General features: G+C 46.9%; 2 pseudogenes; both read right to left on the bottom strand.

Annotated features, from left to right (window-relative positions):
- Positions 1–2,416: 2,416 nt before the first annotated feature.
- Positions 2,417–3,771, bottom strand: LOC116914985 (annotated as a pseudogene).
- A 10,946-nt stretch (positions 3,772–14,717) lies between these two features.
- LOC116914984 lies at positions 14,718–15,790 on the bottom strand (annotated as a pseudogene).
- Positions 15,791–17,681: the final 1,891 nt, after the last annotated feature.

Genomic DNA, 17,681 nt, shown 5'->3' with positions numbered 1-17,681 from the left:
GGTTGAAAAGTAAAGTGCAAAGACGTTCTGGGCCAATGGGCAGTGAAGTGGTGATGCCTGTCACGCCGTAAGGCCTTCCATCAGTGAAAGTTAAAGACTTAGGAAATAATCTGCCACTTGCACTTTATTTTTGCCCCTCTTTAAGGAGTTTCCATATATCTCTGTGTTCTACCTTGATTTGAACAGTAAGTTTAGTCAGCTGAGCATGGGGGCTCACCTGCCATCCTACCACTTGGACGCAGATACAGGAAGTTTGAGGCAGATCCGGTCCAAATACTGGGTTCCAGGTGAGCCAGAGATCTGGTCTCCTCTTCTGGTGTGCAGACATACATGCGTGTTTTGTACTATGTACGTGGTAAATAAATCTTAAAGAATGGATTTAAGTATAAGAATGAGACCATCTGTGGCTTGAACTTTGACCAAGTAGCGCTGGTAAGATGGCTCAGGAGGAAAGTGCTTGCTATGCAAGCCTGATAACCTACCTGAGTTTGATCCCAGGAACTCTTGGTGGAGGAGAGACCAGCTCCTGGACATTGTCCTTGATCCGCAGACTCTTGACGTGGCACTCTGGTGCATGTACTGATACACATGTATCATGCACACACGTCACACAAGTACGAACTTTTAAATTGTCTAGTGAATAGATACTTTTGGTCTTGGGTTATAGTTAAAAACTGATGGGATTAAATGTCAAGTCAATTCATGTATAGGTATTATTAAATAGATAATTCTGGCAGTGAAAATGAAGCGTTTCTACGTGGCACTATTTCTCCACTTTTAGAGCTCCTTTTAATTGGCACTTTTATGCTCACCTTAGAAAGACTGTTTCGTTGTTGTTGTTTGTTTTGTTTGTTAGTTTGTTTTTTGAGATTGTCGTTTATGATGTGGCTGAGGCTAGCCTCGAACTCTTGATTCTCTGGCTCCCCACCTCCCAGTTGGTGAGATCAGGGTGTGATCTCACGCTTAGCTGAGAAGCACTCTTCTCTGAGGGCTTACTAGTGAGTTCTTTGTTCTGCAGGTCGCAGGCTTTAACTACTCAGTGGCTACTTGCAGAGCCATACGGTTCTGTGGGGATGAGATGCGTGCAGCATGACTGGCCAGGACTGTTCACTCGATCCTGGCCTGTGGACAGTGAAGTCCTGTTTTCTTTAGCTACAGCCATTGCTGGAATAACCTAAATGTTTTCTTCCTCCAACATAAGCATATACATGTCGTCTGGTAATAGAGCTGACTCTCCAAAAAGTGAGAACATTCATGCCTTGAAGCCTCATTATACTTCACCAGTTTCCAGGGGCTGGGTAGATGTGCATACGGAGCTTGCAGAAGATGGAGTTCTGTTCTTTCCTTCGACTATGCATGAAATTGGTACTTATTCCAGATCTGGAGCCTTTGAGAACTCTTATGAAATACATCCCAGATCCCTTGCTTATCTTTCTCCTGGGATATTCTTGTGCGACTTATTTTTATTGTTCTTGTCTTTTGAAAAAGAAGTCTCGTATAGCCTAGGCTAGCATTACACTCCTTTTGTACCTAAGAATGAGACAGGGTCTCATGTAGCCTAGGCTGGCCTCACACTCCCTTTGTACCCAAGAGTGATCTTGAACTTCTGATGCTTCTATCTCTGCCTCTCAAGTGCTAGGATTACAATCCCCCCTGCCGCCCCCTTGTCCTCTCTGTGGAATAGGAGTTGGACTCGGGCTTTGTGTATGCTAGGCAAGTGTGCTACCAACTGATTTACATATTCAGCCCCTTTAGTCTTAAATACGGTTTTAGTTTTAATTCTGCTGTGCGTAAATGTTTTGCTTGCTATAAGCCTGTATTGGCACATGTCTGGTGCCATGGAGAACAGAAAGGAGTGTCAGATCTCCTAGAGCTAGATTACAGGTGGCTGTGAGCCACCATGTGGGTGCTGGGAATCAAACTTAGGTCCTTTGGGAGAGCATTAAGTGCTGGTAACCACTGAGCCATCCATCACTCTGGCCCCAGGATGTCTGATTCTGATCATCCCCACTCTCTCTTCTCCGAACACTTATGTTTTAATTCAGCAGTCGGAGAGCTATATTCTAAATTACCATTTTATGGTATGAGTGTGAATATTTTGCCTGCATGCATGTCTGTGCACCATGTGCATGTCTGCTGCCTGAGAAGGCCAGAAGAGGGCATTCAGTCCCCTGGAACTGGTGGTACTGGTGGTTTGAGTTACTGATGGGGTCGCAAGGGATTGAACCTGGATCCTCTAGGAGAGCAGCCAGTGCTCTATCCACTGAGCCATCTGTCCTACCCCAGAGATCTAGACCACAGATTTGGATGTTACATATGCATAATTTGTTTTCAAAACTAAAGGCCTGACAGTGAAGGTCCTTGGAAAATGGACTTCTCCCTGCCCTGGACTTTCCTAGTCCTCGGTTGGCACTGTTTAACAATGCTTCAGCTGAGAGTCTGGATCAGCTCTTGAGACATCGAAGCTGTCCCCCTGTCAAACAATCTTCCAGCATCCTGGAGGATAGGGGACCGCCTTTCCCCGATGGATAAGTCAGCTTTGCAGATGCCAACTGCCCACTCCGGCTTCTTTCCTCCCTGCACCTCCCAGAAATGTCTCCCAGAATTAAAACGTGGAATCCCCAACACGACGGGGCTCTTGGTAAACCTTGGAAAACCAGGCACACTTTGCCTTTCCTTTGTATATGTTACACATATTCTAGCCTCAGAAATAAGCAGGTTGGGGTGGGCCGTTTTCGGGTCTAGAGTAACATGGTCTGTAAATTGTTGTATAACCTTCCATAGGGCGGAATATTGGAGAGGGAAGTTGTATGCTTCTCTTCTTTTTGGTTGTGAGCCTAGCCTTTAACGGCTGAGCCATCTCTCCAGCCCTTCTCTTCTTAACTGAATGGGAAAATGGCTGGGCTGATGAGACGACTCGTGGCCTTCAGGTAAAAATCCTTGACCGTGAACAGCACCTTAGCTTTGGAGAGCCCTCCGGTCAGCATCACCTGGCTCAGGAGGTCTCTGAGCATGGAACCATAGCATTCTAATGCTGCTATGTTACCAAACAGTTTCTTCTCTATCTCCTCCTCCTCTAACCCGGAGAATGCTGCCTGCACTTCACAATGCAGAAACCAGAGGAGCTGCTCAAACTCAGAAGTTAGTTCCGACCTCTACGCTTCTGCTTGCTCCCTCCGGGCCAGCGTTGCTCTATTTTGCACACTTATTAAGTCTTGAACCTCTTCCACTTGCCACTTCAGGATATTGATGTAGCCCTGAAGGTTTTTCCTGCAGAGAGAGGCAGCCTCTGTACTGGGTGTCACCTTATAGTGCCTTGGCGCACTGGTCACGCAGCAGCTGCAGGTCCTCACAGAAGACGCTGAAGAACTGGTTATGCTTCTCGCAACTGGTGCTCGGTTCCTGCATCTTGCTTTTGCTCCTCTTGGAGCAGCAGGGCATTGCTTCTGCAGGTCCTGTGTTGGCACTGGTATCAGTGGACAGGACAGAAGAACATAGCTTGATGCTTTGCCCAGAGTCTTTGATGCAGACTGACAGAAGTTGTGTTCTCACTCGATGGTGACTGGTTTTGTCCTGTCATCCAGACAGATGGGACATCTGGTCTCTTTCTGGAGTCTGGCCAAGACCTCAGCCTGTGCCATCAGGCTGGGAGTAAAGGTCTGGACCCAGGTGTGCTTCCTTCTGAAGGTTGGTTCTGGGGTGCCCTTTAGGGACAATCAAACTCACATGTCCTGCAGTTCTCACAGTCCGTCCTAGAAACAGCTGTCACCCCACTGATGCCTCCTGGATTCCCAGAGTGGTGACCGCCTGGGATCATTTGTAGTTCTACTACACTGGATAATTCCAGCTGCCAGTGAGGTCTTAGCACACGCCAGCTACTCTTCTGAACTCTGGTAACTCACAGTGGGTTTGAGTAAAAAGTACTTTTCTTTTTAAAAAATGAGAAAAAGTTTACTCCAGATGGTCCCATTCAATACCTGGCTCCCGGTAAACTCAGGGTGGCATTACACTTCCTTCCCAGCCTGTCATTCCCAAGCCTGTAATACTGAGCCCTAACTCCTCTGCCCACTTGGCCGCACAGCCCATGTGTTTAGCGGTCGCTCCAGGCAAAGCTATGGGAAGGACAAAGAATAAACCAGGCACAGCCCAGTCTTGATTAAATAGCCCTCTCTTTAACTCCTGAGTCTCGGGCTTCACCTCCCAAGTGCTGAAATTAGAGGGCTGGGGTCACAGAGTCCTGCTGGGGATGGAACACAGTCTCAAGCATGCTAAGAAAACACTCCTCAAACTGCGATAGCCCATGGTTTTGTCTATTTGTTTCGTCTTTTCAAGACAGAGTCTCACCATGTAGCTCTGGCTATCCTGAAAATTATTATGTAGACCAGGCTGTCCTCGAATTCACGGAGATCACGTGCCTCTGCCTCCGGAGTGCTGGGCTGAAACACGTGCACTTGTTTTGGATCTTTTGACGCCTGTGTGTGTAGCCATAACCTAGCCTTACCTTGGACTGGAGGGAATGCTCCTGGGTGCTTGGATTGCAGCCAGGGACCACTGGGCGGGGCTTTGTCATATGATGACAGAGATGAAATGCAGCTTGGCCCAACCAGAGTTACATCTAGGAAAAAATGCAAGGACCGAGTTCCATCCGAGCCACCAGCCAAACTCCTGGAGTCAGGCAAACGAGGACGACCTGGCTACTTCCACCCTATCTCCTCCTCTGTTTTCTAAAAACACCTCATACAATGTGGGTTTCATTTTTCATGTTTGTTTCTGGGTTTGCCGGATGGTGGTGGCAGTGGGGGTGCACCCTTTTAATCCCAGCACTCGGGAGGGAGGCAGAGGCAGGAGATTCTCTGAGTTTGAGGCCAGCCTGGTCTACAGAGTGAGTTCTAGGACAGGCAGGGCTACACAGAGAAACCCTGTCTCAAAAAACCAAAAACCGCCACCACTACCACCAATAATAATATTAGTAGGAGTGACAACAACAGAAACAGAACAAACAATCCTTCAAAAATGTTTTCGGTATTTGCTCATATCCTCGTCTTCCTCCTCCTCTTTTCCTTTAAACAGGGTCTCACTGCCTCTCACTTGCTTGCCTGGAACTTGCTATGTAGACCAGGTTGACCTCTGCCTCCCCTGTGCTAGTATTAAAAATATATGTCACCACGCCCAGCGTAAGCATTTACTATTAAAATGTCACTACCTGGAGGATTTAGCTTCACAAGGGGAAAATGCAAGGCAAACCTTGGCTATTAGTGAACTTGAGGGCAATATAGACTATTTGAGACCCTGCCCCCACACCCCCAAAAACCACACAAATGTGGTGTGGTGGTACACAAATGTAATATCAGGAGTTAGGAGGCAGAGGCAGAAGGTGGAAGCTAGTTCAACCCAGTGTTTACATGGAGTTCCAGACCAGTCAGGACTACATGGAAAGACCTTGTCCTGACACCGAATTAACAAAAGATGTCATGACCCGTGAGAAAAGAATACCAAGGGTAAGGTGCTTGCTCCTGAGCCTGGAGACTTGAGTTCAATCCCCAGACCCATATGATGGGAAAAAAAATGACTCTAACAAGTTGTTCTCTGACTTCTACATGTGTGCAATCAGTCCCCAAACATGGAAACCAGGGTGCAGGGCATGGATGTTCAGGTAGAGTGCTTGTCCTCCTAGCACTTCACAAAAACATCTTGAGACAAATCGCTCTGCGTTACCCCTTGTGTAGCCAGCCTAGTCTGGGTGCTGGGATTACAGGCATGTGCCAGCTAGTCAGCTCGATAGTTTAAAACTCCTCAGAAGAATCTAGAAGGACTAGTGACCAAGGGACACTAACGGCAGAGAGAAGCAAGCACACTGCGTTAGCCCCAAGGGTTAAATCCAGCAGGACCTGGCTTCAGCACCTCCTTTCTGGGCTCCTCCAATTTGGAGGTCACTCATCCAGTTCCATTTTAATCCCGTTACTGTGACCCATCAGTGTACTGGCTAGACTTACCACAGCTACAGTCTGCAGAGGGGAGGAGGCCTCAACTGAGGAGATGCCTCCGTATGACCAGGCTGTAGGACTGTAGGCCCGTGGACCATTTCTTAATTAGTGATTAAGAAATGGGCCCAGCTCATTGTGAATGGTGCTATCCCTGGGCTGGCGGACCGGAGTTCTGTAAGAAAGCAGCTGAACGAGCCAAGAGAAGCAGCCAGTAAGCAGCACCCCTCTGTGGCCTCTTCATCAGCTCCTGCCTCTGGGTTCCTGCCCTGTATGAGTTCATGTCCTGACTTCCTTTGGTGATGAACAGTGATGTGGAAGCATAAACCAAATAAACCCTTCCCTCCCTAGCTTGCTTTTGGTCATGGTGTTCACCACAGCAACAGAAACTCTCAGATAATCAGACACCTCCTTTTGCCAAAAATAACATTCTTTGTGTCCAGATCTGTTTCTTCACTAACTATCCAGAGTTGGATACATATTTGTTGAATTTGAGTTTTGGTCAATTATGTTTTGGGCATTCTGTGGGTTTTGTGACCTTGGACAAGCTACTAGCCTCTAGCGGCCTCAGTCTGTCCTTTGTGGGCAACCAGAAGAGTTATGCTCTGGGTAATGAAGAATTAAGTAGGTTCAGGCACTTCAGACATAAGCACCATATCAATTAGCACCATATCAGGACTCTGATCATACCTCCCCATCTCTCTCTCTGGCTTTGAACAGAAACCATTCGTCTCTGTAAAATCCTGGAAGAGGGATTTACAGCCTCCCTTCACAGCACCCCAAGTGCTGTTGCCAAACAGTCATTAGTCCTTTCTGACTTCATGAAGGTGTCTTTTCAGCATCGAGGTATCAAAAGCCACAACAAACAGAAGTTCTCCCCTTTGATGCAGAGAAGCCTCAGGAAACCCAGCCTCTCTGCCTCCCATTTTGCCCCAGTTCCCCACTTACTGTGAACAATCTGTTCTGACCTTAGGGTCACAGCAAAAGCAATACCCTATGTGTTCCACACATTTATGCAAAAGATGCAAGCCACGAGAACTCCACTCAGAAAAAATCAGTGTTTCCTGGGAGTGGGAGGAGTGAGGGGCAGGGAAAAGAAAGTTGGAAAGTTCTTATAGCTCAAGCTAAACCAGAAGCTGTGTTCTTAACCCAACGTCTGGGATTACAGGCAGGTGTGAGCAATGCTGGAAATCAAACTGTGGGCTTCTTATATATAGGAAGATACTGTTGCTAATTGATATGCTACTAGGTTAGCACTTCACCAATGGAGACATCCCTAGTCCCCTCTAAGAAATGTTAAGTGCTGCACACTGAGAAGTAGGCAGATCTCTGAGTTCCAGGTCAGCCTGGTCTACAGAGCAAGTTCAATGACATCCAGGACTACACAGAGAAACCCTGTTTGGTGTGTGTGTGTGTGTGTGTGTGTGTGTGTGTGTGTGTGTGTGTGTGTGTGTGAGCGCGCACCAGGTATATTGACCCACACCTTTAATCCCAGCCCTCAGGAGACAGAGACAGGAGGATCTCTCCAAGTTCAAGACTCCAGGCTATCCAGACTCTCTCTCAAAAACAAACAAGTCTGAGTAAGTGTTAATAGTAACAGAAGTATTTGGAAGCCTCTTTTGTAGAGGGCACTGAATCCTGCCTTTTGTGCACAAATATGGAAATGAAGGAAACTGTGGTATCTTCTCTATCTTCATCCTGTATCTTTTTGGCTAAAGGTGTAAATAAAAAGTCTTTGCCCTAACTGAGTCACCTTGGATTCGAGGAAGACCAAAACCTCGAAGGACAGAACCCCCACTCGTACACACACCAGATGAGAACAGTGTCTTCCAAGATGGTGAGAGTCTGCACCCTGGAGCATGAGTGATCATCTTCCAAGAGCCATATTTGATCCTCTCAAGAGTGACGATGGTGAGGGCTTATGATGTTACACAAGCAAGATTGAGATTGGCTAACCAGACACACCTCAACCAGGGCCAATTAATTATGTACGTCCATGCCCAACCCTGGTCCTTGCTCTACCAAACATCTATATCTCAGGGTTCCCTGAATGTTGAGCCGGCATTTTGCCAACTCATTTACATGCCCAGACTTCAGCAATTAATTTAATAAATTAATAGCAGAGGGATGACCTCCAAGTCTGGATTCTTTTTCCTTTCTAGGGGCCAGAATTAAAGCCTTGAGCTACCCCACCTGGGTTCAATCTCCAGCCCTGTTCTTCACCGTTCCTGGTTCCGTTCACTTGTATATGGTGGAAACAAGTGGTTAGAGTGGAGCTAGCCTGCTGGACCTACCTAGGCTAGGCATTTCTTCTGAAAACCTCAGTAACAACCGCTGAACATTTCTCTCTTGCCAGGATGTTTTCTAGCAGTCAGACAGGGTGCTGTGGGCACCTTGCTTGCACTTGTGGCTGACATCTCCAGGTTCACAGTTCCAAAGACAAAATCAGGGTGCCATTTCAACTCGTGGAGCTCAAGACTGTACCTGCTCCTCTACCCCCTATCCCCTAACCCCATCCCACTCTCCAGCCCAAACTCCAACCCTCCTTACCCCTCTCCTCCTCCCCTTACCGCTCCTCCCCACCACCTGCTCCTCCCCCTCCTACTTCGCCCCCTTCGTGAAGCACCATTGGTTTCTTTACTCCAGCAAAACTCCTTAGGCATCTGTCCTTTGCCTCGTTCCTTTACTGGAAAGTTCGGTGGGCCCCTCCACACTGTGGCCTTAAACCTCACACCCATCTACAAGGACACCTGGGTTGCCTAACTGACCCCTCACCCTTCCGCCTTAGAATCACTACTTAAGGGGAGGGGGTGTACTTGGCTTCCTTTAGGCTCCACTGAGGTACAGGCAGAACTCAGATCACTGACCCTGGACAGACCTTCGGAAGGAAGGAGACCTTAAGATGTAGGGACAGGAAGAACTCTCTTCCAAAGAGGCTGTAAGGCAGTTGGCAGAAGCAGACAGCATTGACACTCTGCAGAGATCCTGAACACTTCCAAGGCACTTAGAGATTTGAGCAACTCCACAGTGTGACAGAGTTTTCTGTTAAGTGACAGGTTTAAAGTCACTGGAGTGTAATAACTTACCGTGAGGCAGAAGCAGAAGCCTCTAGAGGGTGCAGGTACTCCCAGTAGTCGGGGAGCTGAGGCAGGGGTGCTGCTCCAGCCTGTAGCACTGAGCTTTTCCTCTGGCTTGCCTACACACTCCTCCAGCACTGGGCATAGGCATCATGGTGCACGTATGGGGTGGGAGGTTGGAGGACAATTTTTCTGAAATTGGTTCTCTCCTTTCATCTTTATATGCATATACTTGAGATCACACGCAGGTCCTCCGGCTTGGACCAGTATGGCAAACATCTTTCCCAGCTGAGCTGTCTCACTGGCCCATGGTCTTCTCAAAAGACCCCTTATCTTTCAGAGATATCCCTTGAAATATCACTGTAGCCCAAACTGGCCGGGAATTTAGTTTGCCCATTTAGCCCAGACTGACTTGGAACTTAGTCCTCCTGCCTCAGCCCCCAAGTGCTGGGATTGTACACTCAGACGGACAGTGCACTTTCTGTGTTTAAGATTTGTTTATATGCGTGCATGTATGCCATGTGTGAGCCTGGTGCTCACTGGAGTTAAAGTCGGTTGTGGGCTGCCACGTCCGGAATGAGCGAGACCAGCAAGTGACTTTAACCACTGAGCTATCTCTGCAGTCCCTGTGTCTTTACACTGTAGAATAGAAAAGTGTCCTAGCCGTCCCTCTTGACCCACACAATCACAATCTCAGCCTCATGAGTGTTTGGAATCACAAGCCTGAGCCACCAGGCCCAGGGTGGCCACTCTTTTTTTTTTTTTTTTTTTAACTTATTTTTTTTTACTCACATATTTTTTATTGGATATGTCTTTATTTACATTTCAAATGTTATTCCCTTTCCCAGTTTCCTGTCCATAAGCCTCCTATTCCCTCCTCTCCCCTTCTATAAGGGTGTTCCCCTCCTCATCCACCACCCCTCTTACCCCTCCACATTCCCTTACACTGGTGATCCAACCTTGGCAGGACCCAGGACTTCCCCTTCCATTGGTGCCCAACACTGCCATCCTCTGCTACATATGCAGTTGGAGCCCTGGGTCAATCCATGTATAGTCTTTGGGTAGTGGTTTAGTCCCTGGGAGCTCTGGTTGGTTGGCATTGTTGTTCATATGGGGTTGTAAGCTCCTTCAGCTCTTTCAATCCTTTCTCTAATTCCTCCAACGGTGGTCCTGTTCTCAGTTCAGTGGTTTGCTGCTGGTATTTGACATGTTCTGGTTGTGCCTCTAACGAGAGATCCATATATGGTTCCTGTCAACATGCACTTCTTAGCTTCATCAATCTTATCTAGTTTTGGTGACTGTATATATATGGGCCACATGTGGGCCATTCCTTCAGTCTCTGCTCCAAACTTTGCTTCCATATCCCCTCCTATGAATAGTTTTGTTCCCCCTTTTAAGAAGGAGTGAAGCATCTGCACTTTGGTGATCCTTCTTCTTGAGCTTCATGTTGTCTGTGGATTATATCTTGGGTAATCCATGCTTTTGGGCTAATATCCACTTATCAGTGAGTGCATACCATGTGTGTTTTTCTGTGATTGGGTTACCTCACTCAGGATGATATTTTCTAGTTCATTCCATTTGCCTATGAATTTCATGAAGTCAATGTTTTTGATTGCTGAGTAGTATTCCATTGTGTAGATGTACCTTATTTTCTAAATCCATTCCCCTGTTGAAGGGTATCTGGGTTCTTTCCAGCTTCTGGCTATTATAAATAAGGCTGCTATGAACATAGTGGAGCGTGTTTCCTGGTTGTATGTTGGAGCATCTTTTGGGTGTATGCCCAGGAGTACTGGGACTCTACAAGACTAGGTTTGAGCTCAAGAGAACTTAGACGAATATGTCTGCCACAAAAGTTACTACATAAACAGTAGCTACTTAGTGCTGATGAATAGACCATGTGAATCTATCTGGAAAATAAACAGGAGCTCTGCATATCTTGAAATTTTCTATACATTTAAATTTATTTTGCTTAATTGTTTAACTTTATAGAAAGAAGCATGATGTGGTCTCACCATCTTCAGCTCAGAGGTTAATTCTGAGAATGAAGGCTTAAAAATTCGCAAATTTCTTTCTTATATGAGATACACAGTAAGAAAAAAGTATCTTTTTGGAATCACAAGAACATATTTAGAGCTTAGAAGCAAACCGTTGGGGCAGGTGAGCAGCTGCCTAGAGGCGGCAAAGGGAGGGGAGAAAGGAAAAGGCGTTCCACAAAAGCTAGCATGGAGATCGGACTGGTGGCTGGCAAGCAGATGCCTGATGGAAAGGGGAGCTTTACAGAGAGCACAAGGAAGACCAAAATGTTCCAAATGTGGCAGAGGTTGTGGGGTGACTGAAGAGACTCGATGGAGTGGGGGAGATGGGGGATGATGGCAACGGACACAGACACACATGTGCATGCAACACAAACTGTTAAGGAATATATGCTTACAATATAGAAATAAGAAATGCAAGTTATACTTTTCTGAATAATTCGGAAAATTGGGCAGACTCGCAGCCTTGTAGCCCTGTAGGCTTTGCCTGTGTGTGGTATCTTTTTTTTTAATGAAGAAAAGTTGAGGTTTAATAATGATATTTTAACGGACCAGAAAGATGGTTCAGTGGAGGAGTCAGTGCTGGTGACCTTAGCAGAAATATCCAATAGTAGGGATATGGAACCTGAAGGGACCACCTCTAGTAGCCAGATAAGACCCCCAGGGGAGGGATGGGGACACCAACCTGTTGTTGTAAAAATATAAAAAAATAAAAAAAAGTGTGGTTGTCTTTTATCCCCCTAGGTCCAGCACCTCAGATATCTGCTGGATATCTTGCCAGAAGCACACATCCCAATTCCATGGCGGCCCAGACTAGCCGCCCCACACTCCATTACACTTAAATCTACACATAAAAGAACATACAACACAATAACCTTTGACCCAATTGATAAGAAATAATTGCCCACCTAAACATACAAAGTCCAGTACCATCCATCCCTTAAGAACATTAATAACCTGTAAATACACAGAGCAGAATCTTTTTTTCTTTTCTTTTTTTTTTTATTAACTTGAGTATTTCTTATTTACATTTTGAGTGTCATTCCCTTTCCGGTTTCGGCAAACATCCCCTCCCCCTCCCTTCCTTATGGGTGTTCCCCTCCCCACCCTCCCCCATTGCCCTCCCCCCCAACAGTCTGGTTCACTGGGGGTTCAGTCTTAGCAGGACCCAGGGCTTCCCCTTCCACTGGTGCTCTTACTAGGATATTCATTGCTACCTATGAGGTCAGAGTCCAAGGTCAGTCCATGTACAGTCTTTAGGTAGTGGCTTAGTCCCTGGAAGCTCTGGTTGCTTGGCATTGTTGTACATATGGGGTCTCGAGCCCCTTCAAGCTCTTCTAGTCCTTTCTCTGATTCCTTCAACGGGGGTCCTGTTCTCAGTTCAGTGGTTTTGCTGCTGGCATTCGCCTCTGTGTTTGCTGTATTCTGGCTGTGTCTCTCAGGAGAGATCTACATCCGGCTCCTGTCGGCCTGCACTTCTTTGCTTCATCCATCTTGTCTAATTGGGTGGCTGTGTATGTATGGGCCACATGTGGGGCAGGCTCTGAATGGGTGTTCCTTCTGTGTCTGTTTTAATCTTTGCCTCTCTCTTCCCTGCCAAGGGTATTCTTGTTCCCCTTTTAAAGAAGGAGTGAAGCATTCACATTTTGATCATCCGTCTTGAGTTTCATGTGTCACAGAGCGGAATCTTAACGTCACCTGCCATGGCTTCTCTCTCTGTCCCTCATGTCTCTTCCTCCTTTCTCTTCCTGTCTCCTCCTCTTCCTTCAAACTTCTCTCCCGCCCACCTTCCTTCTCCTCCAATGACAGGCCTCCTTCTATCCTGTACCTGCCCCTCACCTGTACTTTACAAATTCAATGGGGAGAAGGTTCTGGTGAAGTCACTTGAGTCCTGAGTACTTGACTAGGCAGCTGTCCTTGGGGCAACGGAATTAGCATCAGAATACAGATAACACCAGGGCAAACCACAACACCAACCCACCTTCAAACTTTCAACGAAAAACTGGTCCTGTCTGTAAGAAATGCAGAGACACAGATGAAACAGAGACTAAAGGAATGGCCACCGGTGGTCGGCTATTGAGACCCATGCCATGGGCAGGCACTAAACCCTGACACTACTAGTGATGTTATGTTGTGCTTGCAGATAGGAGCCTAGCATGGCTGTCCTCTGAGAGGCTCGACCAGCAGCTGACTGAGACAGATGCAGATACTCACAGCTAAGTATTGGACGGAGGTTGGGACACCTATGGGAGAATTAGGGGAAGGATTGAAGGAACAGAAGGGGATGGCAATCCCATAGGAAGAACCACAGAATCAACTAACCTGGACCCCTGGGAGCTCCCAGAGATTGAACCATGAGCAAATGAGCATACAGAGACTAACCCCACCCCCACCCTATCCCCATCACAAAACATATGTAACAGAGGGCTGCCTTGTCTGGCCTCAGTGGGAGAGGATGTGCCTAATCCTGCAGACTTGATGCACCAGGGTAAGGGGATACTGGGGGTAGAGGGCACACTCTCAGAGGCGAGGGGGAGCGAGGAGGAACTGTGTGAGGGTGACTGGGAGAAGGGGCAGCAGTTGGGATGTTATTATAGAGGGGGGGATGGTTCAGTGGTTTAAGTGTGCTTGCTGCTCTCTCCAAAGGGTTCCAGTCTGGAGTCTCACAATCACCTGTAATTACAGCTCCAGAGGATCTAACACGTTTTCTGAGCTTTGCACACCATGCCAGACTTTTGCATGTGTGCACACTGGTGAACATGCATGCACACAAATGAAAATGCAGAGGGTCAAAAGGCACCCAGAGGTAATCCACACGGAAAAGCCTAAGTTGACCTTCTGGTGAGGACAGATAGCCTAAGACATGTCAAGTGCGGGTCCCAGTTCATGAAGTGAGAGCTGCCTGAATAAACTCGTTTTCAGACAGGCTCTTCCATGTACCCCAACCTAGGCTAGAACTTGGAGCAATTCCCCTGCCTCTGTCTCCTGCATGCTGGGATTAGGTGTGGGGCATTATGTCCAACCCATCTGCTTCTGCCAAATACAGTTCTCTCAGTTTTGCCTATGAAGTAAATGTGGAAGAAGAACAAGAATCTGGCATGTTGGTCACTTTATAAAATTTATTTTTAGTTTTTGAGACAGGGTCTCACTTTGACTCTGGCTAGCCTGGAACTCTCTATGTAGACCAGGCTGGCTTCTGACACAGAGATCCACCTGCCTCTGCCTCCCTGGTACTGGGATTAAAGGTGTGCACCACCACACCCGGCATGTTGGTCTTAATAAATTTGTTTCTCCCACCAACGTCTTGCACATATACAGAAACATGAAGGGTTCATATGAGTACAGCTAGACCTACGTTGTTGGAGGCTACCACCAATTTGAAAGGAACAGGAATTACCAGTACTTTCTGCCATATCTCAGTCACAAACTGCAGGATCAAAATATTAATCCCAACAACTACAAGTGAGTTTGGGGTGTTTGTTTGTTTGTTTTGCTTTTTGCTCTTTTTTGTTTTTTGGAGCCTGGGTCTCTTGTAGCCTAGGCTAACCTAGAACTGGCTATGTGTCTGAGGAGAGTCTTCAACATTAGCTCTACGTCCATGAGTGCTGGGAGCACAGGCTTTTATTTTATTGTATGTATTGTATTTTATAGGATGTCATTATAGAGCCCAGACTGTTCTGTAAGCCACAATCATCGTACCAGTATTGTCTGTCTAAGCTATCTCCCTCAGATCCCAGAATGGCAGGGTAACAACGAAATCTTCGTGTGCTATAGGATATCGTCCCCTATTCCCATATCGATCAGCGTTTTTATCCTTTGAGACTAAGTCTATTGCTTGCTGTTTCAGGATCCAGAATTCCATCACCTTGAAATCGCTTGATAATTCTGTCTAAGTCAGAATACGGTAGAGGCAACTTGTAGTCATATCCTCTCAGTTTTACTGAGGCAATCTCAGGCCATCTCGAGTGTTTGTTTCTCTCATACGATTCTGTAACGCTTGCCAGCAATGCCAGGTCTGATACACTCTTACTCTTTATCCTTTTTAACAGATGCTTTAATGAAGAGGCGTGACCTGGTAATTTCGCTAGGTTGTTTTTTTTTGTTTGTTTGTTTGTTTTTTAGTTTGGCTAACCCATTCATCTCTTTGCTTTGTAACTGCCCAAGAATCTTCTCTCGTTCATCCTGGGGAAATCATCTCTACTGTTCACATTGAGATATCATTTCTTCTCTTCTGTGTTCTTCTCTTTTTCTCAGTTTTAGTGATCTCCTCCCCTGTGTGGCAATTGCTTTCCTCCACAGCTGAATGGAAAAGTCGATTTGTTTCCTATGGCAGAGAAGGCGTTCTCCATGGGCACAACAAGGTGACTTGGGGGGAAGCTGTGCAGCGGACAGGAAGCCTGCTGTGTCTCCCCACTTGAAAGCTTCCCTTCCTGCCATTCCCTACTGCTCTTTTTTGGGGGCGGGCATGGTAACGCCCATCCATTCACCTGGTGGCTGATTGCTCAACAATTCCTTCCTGGATGATTCAAGTGACAAGAAGGGCAGGGGAAACCACCATTTATATCCTTCCAGAACACACTGATGTAGGAAGGACAGACTTCATGCCCACATTCCATGGTCACTGGGTTCTTGAAGTAGTCCTTACAGATGGACAGTGGGCCTCTGCTTGGAGATTGGCCAGCCCTGCAGCAAGCTCCATTGAGCCCTGAATGAAGGTTGTGGACAAGAACACCCTTCTTCTGGAAGGCCAGACTCTCTGCAGCTCAAAACCAGCAAGCACCAGTCCTCCCTTAGCTCCGGAAGACTGACTAGCTTTGAGCTTCAGTGCCTTGTTGATGGTGGCCTCTAAAAGTTCGCTGAGTCCTGTGTACCTTAGCACCAGAGTCAGCTGGCAGGGTGCAGCACCCACAGCCTACTGTATGTCAGGACATGTCAACTAGGCTGTTGCTTTCTCAGCTCAGTGACCTGAAGTCAAGCAAAGTTTTCTTGTTCAAGAAAGGCGCCTCACCTCCAAGGAACTAAGTCCTTCCTATGGATGAGGTAAGAGACAGAAGTTTAAACAGCAGACTTTGTGATCGCCTGTGTATTAAAGCACCCACATAAGAACCCTATGCAGATGGGATCAAGTTCAGCCCCTGAGACCCACATCATGGAAGGAACCAACTCTTGCAACTTGCCTCCATGGTGATACCTATGTGCACATACTTGTTCGAGAGCACACACATTCCACATGCACTGAATGAAATGTCGATAAAAACTATGAGTGCAAAAATCATTGGGCAAAGTTAGAGATTAAAGGAATTTCAATACAGGGAAATACAGGGCATTTCTACTGCACAGATTTAACTCATAAATCAGCTATAAAACAAAACAAGCAACATGTATACTGGGAAGTGATGGTACACGCACCCTTTTAGTACCAGCCCTGGGGAGGCAGAGGCCGGAGGATCTCTGTGAGTTTGAGGCCAGACTGGTCTACAGAGCTAGTTCTAGGATAAATGAGGCTATACAAAGAAACCCTCAAAATCAAACATCAAAATCAAAGCCAAAGCAAAAGCAAAAGCAAAATCAGCAACATAAGCCAGTGAAGTGGCCCAGTGGTTAGGGCACTGACTCTTCTTGCTGAGGACCACGGTTCAGTTCCCAGCACCCACAGGTTGGCTTAGGACCATCTACAACTCCATTTCTTGGCGATCAGGCCTTCCAGAAGCAGGGTGTCCTCTCCCACACCCTTTGTTCAAGTCTCAATGGAGCTTGCTGCAGGGCTGGCAGATCTCCAAGCAGAGGCTCACTGTCCTATCTGTAAGGACTTCTTCCAGAACCTAGGGACCGTGGAGTGGGGCACAGTCAGTCTCTCCTGCATCAGTGTGTTCTGGAAGAATCTAGAGGGCGGTTTCTCCTACCCTTCCTGCCACTTGAACTGTCCAGAAAGGCAGTTTTGAGCAACCATCAGATAGTCTGAATTTGGGGGGACAGCAGACACACTTGAGGTACACATACATACATTCAAGCAAACCACCTATCGCACATAAAATAAAATGAATACATTTAACACAGCATCAAACAAAGCAAAGCACAAAATCCAGCACTATAAGCCGGGCTTAGTGTGCATCCCTGTAACTGCAGATTTGGGAGGCCGACACAAGAGGACTGGGGATTTGGCCTTCTAGACCAACCACCAGGTCAGTCTACCCAGTTTTTCATTGCTACAAAGCAATGAAATAAATAAAAATTTAAAACAATAAGGAAAAAAAATGATTGTGATCGGGAACTCTACATTGACATCCCTAGGGAGGTAGAGGCAGGATGACGCTGAACTCAAGACAGCTTTGGCTCCATCGTGAGTCCTAGGACAACCTGAAGTAAGTGAGGCCCTATCTAGAAGAAGAAAAACAGCAAAAACCTATAAACAAAAATACCAGTCAGGGCTGGAGAGAGGGTTCAGTGTTGGGAGTACCAGGGGCTGCTCTTCCCTAGGACACAGGTTCAACTCCCACACCCATACAGCAGATCACAACAGCCTGTTAACTACAGCTCCAGGGCATCTGACACCCTCATGCAGACACGCAGGCAGGACCTGGGTTCTGTTC

This window comes from Rattus rattus, chromosome 13, assembly GCF_011064425.1.
Source record: "Rattus rattus isolate New Zealand chromosome 13, Rrattus_CSIRO_v1, whole genome shotgun sequence".
NCBI lineage: Eukaryota > Metazoa > Chordata > Mammalia > Rodentia > Muridae > Rattus > Rattus rattus.
Note: the sequence above shows the minus strand (reverse complement) of the source record. Positions and strands in the feature narration are given on the sequence as shown.